The sequence below is a fragment of the Macaca mulatta genome, chromosome 4, assembly GCF_049350105.2.
Source record: "Macaca mulatta isolate MMU2019108-1 chromosome 4, T2T-MMU8v2.0, whole genome shotgun sequence".
NCBI lineage: Eukaryota > Metazoa > Chordata > Mammalia > Primates > Cercopithecidae > Macaca > Macaca mulatta.
Window position 1 is genome coordinate 154,727,498 of NC_133409.1, and position 12,082 is coordinate 154,739,579.

The following is a 12,082-nucleotide window of genomic DNA, read 5'->3' on the forward strand; positions in this document are numbered from 1 at the left end:
ATCACAGCTCACTGCAGCCTTAACCTCCTGGGCTCAAGTGATCCTCCTGCCTCAGCCTCCCAAGTAGCTAGCTGGGAATACAGGCATGCACCACCATGACCTGCTAATAAAAAAAAAAAAAAGATTGTTTGTAGATATGAGGTCTCTCTATGTTGCCCAGGCTGGTCTGGAACTCCTGGGCTCAAGCAATTCTTCTGCCTCAGCTTTTCAAAGTTCTGGGATTACAGGCATAAGCCACCATGCCCAGCCTCATAAACATCTATTAACATTATATATTATACAGAATTATTTATCAGAATAAAACATAATTTCTAGAAATCAGTAAGTTAAAAAGGGAAAAACTGGTTTCTTTCCTCTCATACTATATATTTGATCAATATTTCATACTAGCTCTGGTGTAGGCAAATCACCTTTAATTTGGATTGATTAACATATGTAGGTGTTGTGGGAGACTTTTTTGTGTTAGGGGCAGTGGAGGTGGTCTTCTAGTTAAATACGTTTGTAAAATGAGTTCAACATGTGTTGGGGACCAGCCTCAACACCACCCGTAGGGTACCCAAAGTTCGGTGGTGACAAAGGATTGAGAAGAGACAAGTTAAGAGTAAAGGTGGGGAGCCAGGGGGCCAGTTGCAAAATGGAGCCTGCAGAAGGCTCAGGGCTCTGATCTCCACGCTAAGAGTACAATCACTTAGATCTAACAAGCAGATGTTCGGGGCGAAAAAGTGAATAGGTGGCAGTGCGTCATAGCCATAATCTATAGCAATAGTGGTTTAAATGAATCTCCTTTGTGCTCAAACAGCGTATCTTTAACTTATCAGAGAGTAGCTAGTGGGAGCAGGCTTAACTAGAGCCTGCACGTCTGTCCACATTCCAGTGTTTCGAAGGAGTGTCTTTCTCCTTGAACACAGTGTTTACAGATAAGAGAGGGAGTCTCGCTCCGAGCATGGGAACATGATGGCAATTAGGAGGCTTTCCGCCTCAGAGGCCTCTTGTGGCTTTCCACAACTTATTGTCTCATATTTTTATGGCCAGTTTATGCAGGCACCCCACAAGCTCTTTTCCCACAAGCCCTTTTCCCAACAACATGTCATTTATGTTTAATGACATTTTCTTGAACAAGAGATATTTGGATGCCTGGTCTCTCACACTCCCACTAAGCTATTTCAGCAAAGGGGCAGTAGTTCTGGCTTCATTTAACCAGCCAATCCCATCTGTCTCATTCAGGTTAGACTTGGGAGGCACCCTATGCTAGGACAGACAGCATTTTATTGTCCTTCATGTACCTATCACCACATGATACTAACAGGGCTCACTGCTTCCATATCTGGTGATTCAAGAAAAGGTAAGGTATAGGGTGGTTGGAAGCTCAGAAGAAAGACATCAATAAGATATGTTTCTGCTATTAAACTTCCATGCTGTTCTTTGCTCCAAGAACTCTTCAGAATTCAAAAAAGAAAAGAAAAAAACAGTGAATAAAACAAAGGGTCTCTTATTATTTTTATATTTTTTCTGTTTTTTTCTGTTTTTCAGTAATACCATAGCATGAAATCCAAAGAAACCAGGCCGATTAATTTGCAAAAATGCTTGTTACAAAGGGTTCAAAACTTCCTGGTGTGGCAATGCTATCTATCGATACAGATATTGAACACCGCAAAGGCTGTACAGACAAGCAGAAAATTGAGTGAGTGAGACCAGGTTTATTTAACGGGAGGGAGAAATGAAAGTGGAAAGCCGGGGGAGAAAGTGCTCACTCCCAAAACTGGTGGAGGTGCCGGGGATTGAACCCGGGACCTCGTACATGCTAAGCACGCGCTCTACCACTGAGCTACACCCCCAACCGTAGGCAACTTGCTTTGCATTTCTTTCATGATTTATAATCGGTATTTCTCAAAGATTCAGTAAATTGCAGTGAAATCATGAATGCAAACTCCGCAATTTGTGAAACAGCTAGCCTAGGTCCTGCACAAGCAGCGTCCAAAGAAAGCAACACAGTGAAATTACAAAGGAAGGAGCCTGAAAGCAGACAATCTGTTGTCTCTCGCATTTTCCAGCTTGATTTCCTGCTCTTTTCAACCATGAGGCCCCAGGAGGCCGAAGCCAGTAGCGCAGTACCAGCTGAGACCTACGTGTTTGAAGGGGAACTGTAGGGGGGCATCAAAGGGGATCCTCGCCTACCGAGTTCCAGTCCCCGCGACCAGCGCTGCCTTTCTTGGAACAAATACTCTCAAATCACTTCCGTTTCCAAAAACCCATAACGTCCACTGAACATTTAGTGGTGATGGCAGAGAACGTTCTTGCGAGCTCAAGATGTCATGAATCAATCACAAGGACAAACTGGAAACCTGGTCCCGAGTGAGAGGCATAACGTAGGCACCCAGATCGGCACTTCTAGAGTACTTTACCTCCGACAAAACTCTGAGGGTCCCCTGCTAAGCCAAGCTGATGGGGGTGGGGGTGGGGTAGTAGTGTTATTTGAAAAAAAGATGAATTAGGTAAGGCAGGGCTGGCATCTGTTTCTTGGCGACCGATCTGTAGGAAACCATGGAGCAATGAAAAATTATTGGTTTCTCGAATGGTGAGGGGCGGTGGGGGAAACTTCCCACGTTTTAAAGAGCTGGCCCAGCCCAACCCAGATTCACAACTACTGACTTCTGAGGCACCTCCGTTGAAATCTCTCCCTCTCTCTTTCTGAAACAATTTATAACTCACTAAAAAGTTGAAAAAATAGAAATAATACAAAAATACCCTTCTATCTTTTACTTGGATTTAGATATTAATATTTTACCCCATTTGCCTTATCATTTGCTGCTTCTCGCTCCTGTACGTTGCTTACATCACGTCCATTTCCTTTACTAAGTATTTTACCATATACCCAGAGTACTATTAGGAACTTTTGTAAATATAACATTGATACAATAGCTGTATTTAATCTACAGTCTGCATTTCAAGTTGACCAATTGACTTGATGTTTTCCTCTCATACAGGATCTAGTCTAGGGTCAGGCGTTGCATTTAGTTGTCATATCTTTTTTAGTCTTCTTTAATGAAGAATATTTGCATAGTCTTTATTTTTTATGACATTGATATGTCATTTAAAAAATAGTGTTATTTTCATTTCTTTCTTTTTTTTTTTCCGAGACAGAGTCTTGCCCTGTCGCCCAGCTGGAGTGCAATGGTGCGATCTTGGCTCACTGCAACCTCTGCTTCCCGGGTTCAAATGATTCTCCTGCCTCAGCCTCCTGAGTAGCTGGGATTACAGGTGCCCACCACTGCGTCTGGCTAATTTTTGTTTGTATTTTCAGTAGAGACGGGTGTTTCACCATGTTGGCCAGGCTGGTCTCAAAGTCCTGACCTCGTGATCCGCCCTCCTTGGCCTCCCGAAGTGCTTGGATTTCAGGCGTGAGCCACCACCCGGGCCTCATTTCATTTTTAAAAATAGAATGTCTTTCACTGACTGATACTTTCTCATGACTAGGCTCAGGGTATACGTTATCCATTGGAATACTAAATAATCTTGCATGCTTATATATTTTTCAGCCATTGGTCTGTACTTTCTGGTTCTTGCTTTAAAAAAAATCTTCCCAACAAAGTCTCTTGATAGTACACTTTTTGTGACATTTCTGGTCTCACAAAGGATTAAGGAATTCTTTAGAGGTCACTCAAAACAAAAATAAGTGAATATTTTCTGAGAGCTAAAGTGACTTAGAAACACCTGGAGCCCAGGTCAGGGCAGTGAGTAGTCAAAGCCGTAACTGTTGGAACTCTGCCTAAAGTTCCTGGAAGTTAGAACAGTTGGGAGCAAGAACTGCTGGAAGCCAACCTGGACCAACAGAGGAGTGGGTTTAACCTGAAATCAGATACCAGTAGAAATACTACAACTGTGAGGATGAATATTTAATATCAGAAAAGCAGAGAGGTGGAGGAGCTGAGCCTGACACTCTTGTTATGGGGCAAAACCTGTAGTGAGACCAAGTGGTTCAGGGTCAAGTTTGTCCCCTAGCTCCTGGCAGAAGTAGAAATATATCCTCCCTGAAAGAAAACTTCCCCGAGTTAGGCCTGCAGAACGCTCTTATGTTAAGATCACAAAATAAGGTTAATAATAAAGATTACTACAAACCTAAGAAGGTAAATTACTATGCTTGAGACTCAACAGATACAAAAAAGTCATGTTGAAACCTAAAGAACTGTAGATGTTAAATTTTAAGATACAAAATGTATAATAGCTATGTATGACATATATCAATAAATTAAGGATATGATTACAAATGGAAGTATGCAAAAGAGTGAGTAAAATTATGTAAAAATGTAGATTCAATAAATAAAGACACAATAGTTAAAAAAAGATTTTTGTTTTTTGAGACAGAGTCTCGCTCTGTTAGCCAGACTGGGTGTAGTGGCACGATATCCACTCACTAAAACCTCTGCCTCCTGGGCTCAAGCAATTCTCCTGCCTCAGCCTCCCGAGTAGCTGGGATTACAGGGGTGTGCCACCACGCCCGGCTAATTTTTGTAGTTTTAGTAGAGACGGGGTTTCACCATGTTGGCCAGGCTGGTCTTGAACTCCTGACCTCAGGTAATCCACCAGCTTCGGCCTCCCAAAGTGCTGGGATTATAGGCGTGAACCACTGTGCCCGGCCAAAAATAATTCCTAATGGACAAGGCTAAATAGCATATTAGCTACAACTGGGGAAGGAATTACTAAGCTGAAAGATAAAGACAAAACATTAACCCAGAATACAGCAAAAATGGTTAAGAACATGGAACATATGAAGCAAGCTGAGATAGGTAAACATGACTGCGAATTATTTGCATCTCCTCCCATCAGAAGGTGGAGCCAAATCTTATTCCCCTAACCCTGGAATGTGGGCTGCCTTTGTGATCTGCTTTGACCATTGGAACACAGTGGCAGTGATGCTGTGTTACTTCTAAGTGCAGGTCTCAAGAAAGCTTGCAGCTTCAGTTCTCAACATGTTGGGACACTATCACTGTCTAAGAAAGCTGGGCAGTCCTGTTGGGGAGATCACATGAAGGAAAACTGATGAACTCCAGAAAATAGCCCTTGCCAAGTATCAGACATCCAGGCATTAAGGGCATCCAGGAGCAGCAAGTCCCAGCTGACCTGCCAACTCACATTAATTTGTAAATCCAGCTGATTTCACAAGGAGATGAGATGATACATTTCACCTGAGTTCTATGTTGTTTTAAGCCACCAGGTTTGGAGTACTTTATTACACAGCCACAGAAAACTGATTTAAAAAAAACAATAATGGAAATAGAAGATTATGTGAAAATTCTGAAGTATACACGATTAGAGTTCAGGAATAAAAGAAGAGAAAAAAATGTAAGTGAGGTAATATTTAGATATAATATACCTGGAAAATTTCCCAAATTGGAGAGAGAATTTTCACTTAGAGAGTCAGAAAGCAAATGTGTCACAAGCAAGTTAAAGAGAAACAACTATAACTACACACCTCATACTGAAACTGTGTTATACCAAACATAAGAGGATATCTCAAATCAGCCAGAGAGAATGTATAGATTTTCTGCAAAGAAAGAACAATTAGAATGTTAACAAGCATCTTCATGGTAAAATCCAGGAAACAATAAAATATATTTTGGAAATACTGAAATAAAATAATTGCCAATCTAGCCTTGTGTACCCATCAAAGTAAACTTTAAGGATGAGAAAGTGTTTAAAATTTTATTTAAAAATGTATTTTTGGTGCCTATAAATGGATAAATCCCGAAGTAGCAGCAATACAGAGTATTTAATATTATTTTAATATTTTCTTTTACTCAGCAGTCCACCTTTGTGATTTGCTTTCCATAAATTAAAGCAACAATACTCCAAGTTCAATTTGAGTTTATTGAATACTTTATTTCCATTCAGAGTTTAGTAATTACGTTATTCTGTCACCAACGATAATCAAATGGCCTACCGAAGTAGCAAAAATCATAAAGCTATTATAAGCCAAGTCAATGGAATTTATAAAGTTAATATAAAACAGTGACTAGACTAATACATATATGAATTGGGCCCTACTAGACACATGCCAAAATCATAAGCTTTATTTAAAGAATGAGGTATTAGGGCAGAGAAGAAAGAGAGGTCATTATCATCAAAAATTATTAGAAAGATTTAGGCAAAAAGAGGCTGGGCACTGTGGCTCACGCCTGTAATCCCAGAACTTTGGGAGGCCGAGGTGGGCAGATCACCTGAACTCAGGAGTTTTGAGACCAGCCTGGCCAACACGGTGAAACACTGTCTCTACTAAAAACACAAAACTAGGTGGGTGTAGTGGTGAGCACCTGTAGTCCCAGTTACTCAGAAGGCTAAGGCAGGAGAATCACTTGAACCCGGGACGCTGAGGTTTCAGTGAGCTGAGATCATGCCACTGCACTCCAGCCTGGGTGACAGAGCAAGATTCTGTGTCAAAAACAAAACAAAACATCACTATTTAAGTGTCATGAATTATCATCATCATATGTAAGAAAAGATAACCCATCAGAAAAAAATAAATAAAAATTAAATTAAATTTAAAAATAAACCAAAGGACCTATACAGGTCAAACTTTCAGTGAGTCTCTCTTTCTTCTTCACAGGCATTATATGCACTATCAGCATAGCCATAGTTCCCATAGCTGCCAGAAGGTACTCCTTCACTCAGGCCTGCATGCCTCATTATGTCAGAAGAGAGAGAGAAATGGAGAGCATAGAGGGGTGGGTGAGTAGGATAGAGCTAGAGGTCACCCAGATCGTGTCTTCAGTACCAGGGTCCCACAGAACAACGACTTTTCCCCCCTCAAACACTTCAACATCGGTGGAGCCTTAAGAGTGAGAGTTCTGTCTGGGCGCAGTGGCTCACGTCTGTAGTCCCATCACTTCGGGAGGCTGAGGCGAGCGGATCACTTGAGGTCAGAAGTTTGAGACCAGCCTAGCCAACAAGGCAAAATCCCATCTCCACTAAAAATACACACACACGAATTAGCCAGGTGTGGTGGTACATGCCTGTAGTTCCAGCAACTTGGGAGGCTAAGGTGAGAGGATCATTTGAGCCTGAGAGGCGTAGGCTGCAGTGAACTGAGATCCCACCACTGCAGTTCAGCGTGGGCGACAGAGCAAGACCCTGTCCCCCTCCTCCTCTCGAAACAAGAGTGAGAGTAATTTTGAATATCATTGACAAAAATGGGTAGTTGACAACTAATGCCTGCATTGAAAAAAGTTCTTCTAGTTTTGTTTATTAAAGCTTTCAAACTTACATAAAGTTAGAGAGAATGGTGTATTGACTTTCCATGCACACATCGACCAGGTTCAACAACAATTAGCATTTACTGTTCTTATTTCATTCATCCCTCCTTTTCTCCACTGAAGTATTTTAAGCTACTTCTAAGCACCATGTAATTTGATGTTTAAATACTTCGGTATATGTGTAAGAGAAAAGAACATTTTTAAAAATGGGCTTATGTTGTCAGGACCTCCTGAGGCTGTATCACAGAAAACAAAAAGAATGAACAAACAAAACCATAATTTTAATAACTTTATCACTTCTAAAATATTTAACTAAAATTCTTAATATTATCTAATACCTAGTCCATGTTCAATTTTCCCAGTTATGCAAAATTTTTTTTATAGGTGAGTTGTTCGACTTATGATCCAAAGTAGGTTCATATATTGTTTCTGGGTGATAAATTTCTTAAAACTCTGTTTACTTTTTTACATTTTACTTTTTTGAGACACAGTCTCACTTTGTCACCCAGGCTGGAGTACAGTGGTGGGATCTCAGCTCACTGCAATCTCCTGGGCTAAAGCAATCCTCTAACCTCAGCCTCCCAAGTAGCTGCGACTACAGTCACACACCATCATGCCCGCCTAATTATTGTATTTTTAGTAATGATGGAGGTTTGCCATGTTGACCAGCCTGGTCTCGAACTCCTGGCCTCAAGTAGTCCGCCTGCCTTAGCTTCCCAAAGTTCTGGGATTACCGGCATGAGCCACCACTCCCCACCTACTGTTTTGATTTTCAATTCCCTAGTGACGTATGATGTTGAGAAACTATAAATAAGCTTAGCTGCCATCTTCTTTAGTGAAGTGTCCAGATCTTTTGCCTACATTTTAACTAGGTCGTTTGTTTTCTTGTTAAATTTTTGAGAGTTCTTGTACATTTTCTTTTCGTTCCCTTAACAGTGTATTTCACAGAGAAGTTTTAATTTTAATGAAATCCAACTTTTTTCTTTTTTCAGATGTTTTGCTTTTGGTGTTGTCTTTATAAACTAATTGCCAAAGCTAACACAACCTAGATTTTCTCCTATGTTATCTGCTAGAAATTCTATAGATTTGTGTTTTACATTTAGGTGTATAATCAATTTTTGGGTTAATTTTTATGAAAATGTTAAGGTCAATGTCTAAAGTCTTTTTTTTTTAACATATGGATCTCCAATTGTTTTATTAAAATTTGTTTTAAAAAAATCATGCTTTTCTCCAATGAATTGCTTTTGCTCCCTTGTCAAAGATAAGTTTACTATGGGTCTATTTCTGAATCTCACTTCTTCCCATTCATTTATTTTTCTATTTTGACAACTGTATTAGTATATTTTCACACTGCTGATAAAGACACACCCAAGACTGGGCAATTTACAAAAGAGAGAGGTCTACTGGACTTACAGTTCCATGTAGCTGGGGAGGCCTCACAATCATGGTGGAAGGTGAAAGGCATGTCTCACATGGTGGCAGACAAGAGAAGAGTTTGTGCAGGGAAACTTCCCTTTTTAAAACCATCAGATCTCATGAGACTTGTTCACTATCATGAGAACAGCACGGAAAGACCTGCCCCCATGATTCAATTACCTCCCACAAGGTCCCTTTCACAACACGTGGGAATTCAAGATGAGATTTCAGTGGGGACACACCTAAACCATATCACCACACCACACTGTCCTGATTACTGTAATTTTGACATTGGGTAGTGTTAGTTTTTCAGCATTGTTCTTTTGCATGGTGTTGGCTATTCTGATTCTTCTGCCTTTCCATGTACATTTTGAGTTTGTTTGTTTTTTCTAAAACTAAGTATCTCACTGGGGTTTTGATTAGGATTGTGTTGAATCTATAGATCAAATGGAAATAACTGATGTCTTGACAATATTGAGTTTTCCTATCCATGAACATGGAATATCTCTCCATTTATTTGGATTCTCTGATCGCTTTAATCAGAGTTTTGCAGCTTTCCTCACATAGATCTTGTACATATCTGGTTAGATTTATATTTCAGTATCCTGTTTCTTTTTTGTTTTCTTTTCTGTTTCTTCGTTTCTTCTTTTGGTGCTAATATAAATAGTGTTGCTTTCTTAATTTCAAATTCCAAATGAGTATTGTTAGTATGTAGAAAAGGAATTGAATTTTATATATTAACCTTGTATCTTGCAACCTTGCTATAATTACTTTCTGCTTTTCTTTTCTTTTCTTTTCTTTTCGACAAAGTCTCACTCTGTCACCCAGGCTGGAGTGCAGTGGTGTGATCTCGGCTCACTGCAACCTCCACCTCCTGGGTTCAAGCGATTTTCGTGCCTCAGCCTCACGAGTAGCTGGGATTACAAGCGCGCACCACCGCACTCAGCTAATGGTTTTTTTGTTTTGTTTTTTGTTTGTTTGTTTGTTTTAGTAGAAACAGGGTTTCACCATGTTGGCCAGGTTGGTCTCAAACTCCTGACCTCAAGTGATACACCCACCTCGGACTGGAAAATCATAACTGGCTTCATTTAAATAGATAACTACGATTGTTTGAATCATTAAATAAACAAATCTTTAGTCCTCTAACCCAGGGATCACAGGTCAGTTTCCCATGATGGGTAGTTGTATGGTGAGGATGGAGATATGAAATTTGGTAGAGGAACTTGATGGGGAGAGAAGACAGTCCCTTCTGCCTAAACAGAAGTAAAGGTTTCAAAGGAAGGAAAAACAAAACAAAACAACAACAACAACAACAGCAAAACCCAGCATTCGGGCAAGAAATAATCTCCAATTTTTTCCACCAGATACAGAAAAGCCGAGAAGCCCTAGTGAGTAGATAGGTTCCTTGGTGCTGGGTTTATTTGAAATTGTCAAAGTCAGCTTTTTCCTGGATAGATAAAAATTATGGGATGAAGTTGGTGAAGTAGCCCGCCCAGGTCACATGGTGAGTGGGACAGAACTCCGACCCAAGCTAGCTGGCTCCTGTTCTAGGAAAGATTTCCCGATCTGACCCTTTAAGTGTTGGTGGCAGCCAGGCTAAATCATCTTACGCAGTAACATTCCAAACTACTCTAGAACTTAAATGCTCACATCGGGGAGTCTTTCTACTTTTTTTTCCAACCCTGTTTTGACCCATTGCTGCATATCGCAGCAATGCAATAATTCCAAACCCCAGAGAAAGAATAAGAGAGATATGAAAGCATCTCCTTGCTGTCTGGCATATTTCAGAAGCAAAAACGTATAAGGCAATCACAGAGCCGGTTTGTTGTTCGTTGTAGTTTATTTACTAATTTCTGGCACCTCCCAGAAAACAGGAATCCCTGGAGATGTTCTTATCAGGAGAAGGAATAATCCCGTCCCTCCAAAGGGAGAACCCAGAGTAGCTGGCTGGAGCCAGGTCAGCAAATCAGGGTTCAAATCCTATGTCCATTCCTTCCGGTGTTCAGCAAGGATCTACGTGTTTAACACCTACGCGTACTGCTTTTATCTGTTGTTTGATATGTGCCGAGTAACTGAACCACTCTAGGTGTCATTTATCACTTTTGTGGTTGCTGCGAAATGTACCTAAAAATACTCGATTCTGAGTGTGGTTGTAAGGACTGAATCAGGATTAAGCCAGAAAAAAAAATTAAATAAATAAATATAGCATTATTACAGGACTAACTGTGCGGAGGAAGAAAATGACTTTGCCACGCTTAACATGTGACGAGGTGGCCGAGTGGTTAAGGCGATGGACTGCTAATCCATTGTGCTCTGCACGCGTGGGTTCGAATCCCATCCTCGTCGTTTCGTGAGGTTTTATTTAACCCTCTAAAAAGATGGGTCTGAATGCTGTACAGTTAGCGTTTATCTTTGGTAGATTAATTCGCCAAGAAACCGAGTAAATTACTAAATGTATCTTAACTGGCCTCTGCTAATTTTCGGTTCTGAGTATAAGATTCTCTCAATCTTGGCGACCATTCCTTGTCAGCAACACTGATCATACTTGTAAGTTAAATTAGCCAGTTGAGACACCACTTTGGGTAGTGTTTACTTTTCCCTCCAGATGGTAACCTTCTTAAGGGCGAGAAATATTTATGTTCTCCATAGAGTTTCCAGTTCTTCTGAGAGAGCAACTGAATAATTAATTGAGGGCTACAGAAAAATACGGTTAATAAATTTAAAGTAAATGATAAAAATCATCCACATAAATATGTACAACAAATTATTGATACTATGTTTTGCAGGTATTTTCAGCCTAAGTTTAACTGAAATTTTTACTGTTTGCTAACTTTAAAGTGCCCATCCCCAACAAAATACTTAACCATTATTGTCTGCAGATCTCTAGCTTTCAGGAGGATTTGTCTCTGCTTAGAGATGCCACAAAGCTGAAAAATATACTCCATACAACATTCCCAGTTAGATCTAAAGATGCCTCCATAAACAAGACAGAGAGGAATGTGCATATTGAACAGTTTCTACTTGTGATTTCCATCGTGGGCCTTCGGAGAAAAAAAAATATAGTTTTTATTTTATTTATGTTATTTAAGGTTTTGAATAGGCACTGCATTCACATGATTTCAAAAGTATAAAGCTTTATAAAATCTTGCACCCACCCTTATTTCCCAACCATCTTATTACATTCTTTACTGATAACCACTGTTGTTAATTTTTCCAGGATTATACTAAGCACATATGAATATATATTACATAAAATATATATTTCTATTTTTGTCTCAAAAAAATCACAAATGACAACATACTATGAACATTATTCCTTATCCTGCCCCATTTCCCTAACCAATATATCTTGGAGAGCTTTCCCTATCATCAAAAAAGTGAAAACTTATTCTTTTTTAAGGATGCATTGTATCCCATTG

General features: G+C 39.9%; 2 non-coding genes across 2 annotated transcripts; one reads left to right on the top strand and one right to left on the bottom strand.

Moving 5' to 3' along the window:
* Positions 1 to 1,763: 1,763 nt before the first annotated feature.
* Positions 1,764 to 1,835, bottom strand: TRNAA-AGC (transfer RNA alanine (anticodon AGC)). Its single transcript has one exon. It is a non-coding gene; the product is annotated as a tRNA-Ala (tRNA).
* A 9,092-nt stretch (positions 1,836 to 10,927) lies between these two features.
* On the top strand, positions 10,928 to 11,009 carry TRNAS-GCU (transfer RNA serine (anticodon GCU)). The gene has a single exon. It is a non-coding gene; the product is annotated as a tRNA-Ser (tRNA).
* Positions 11,010 to 12,082: the final 1,073 nt, after the last annotated feature.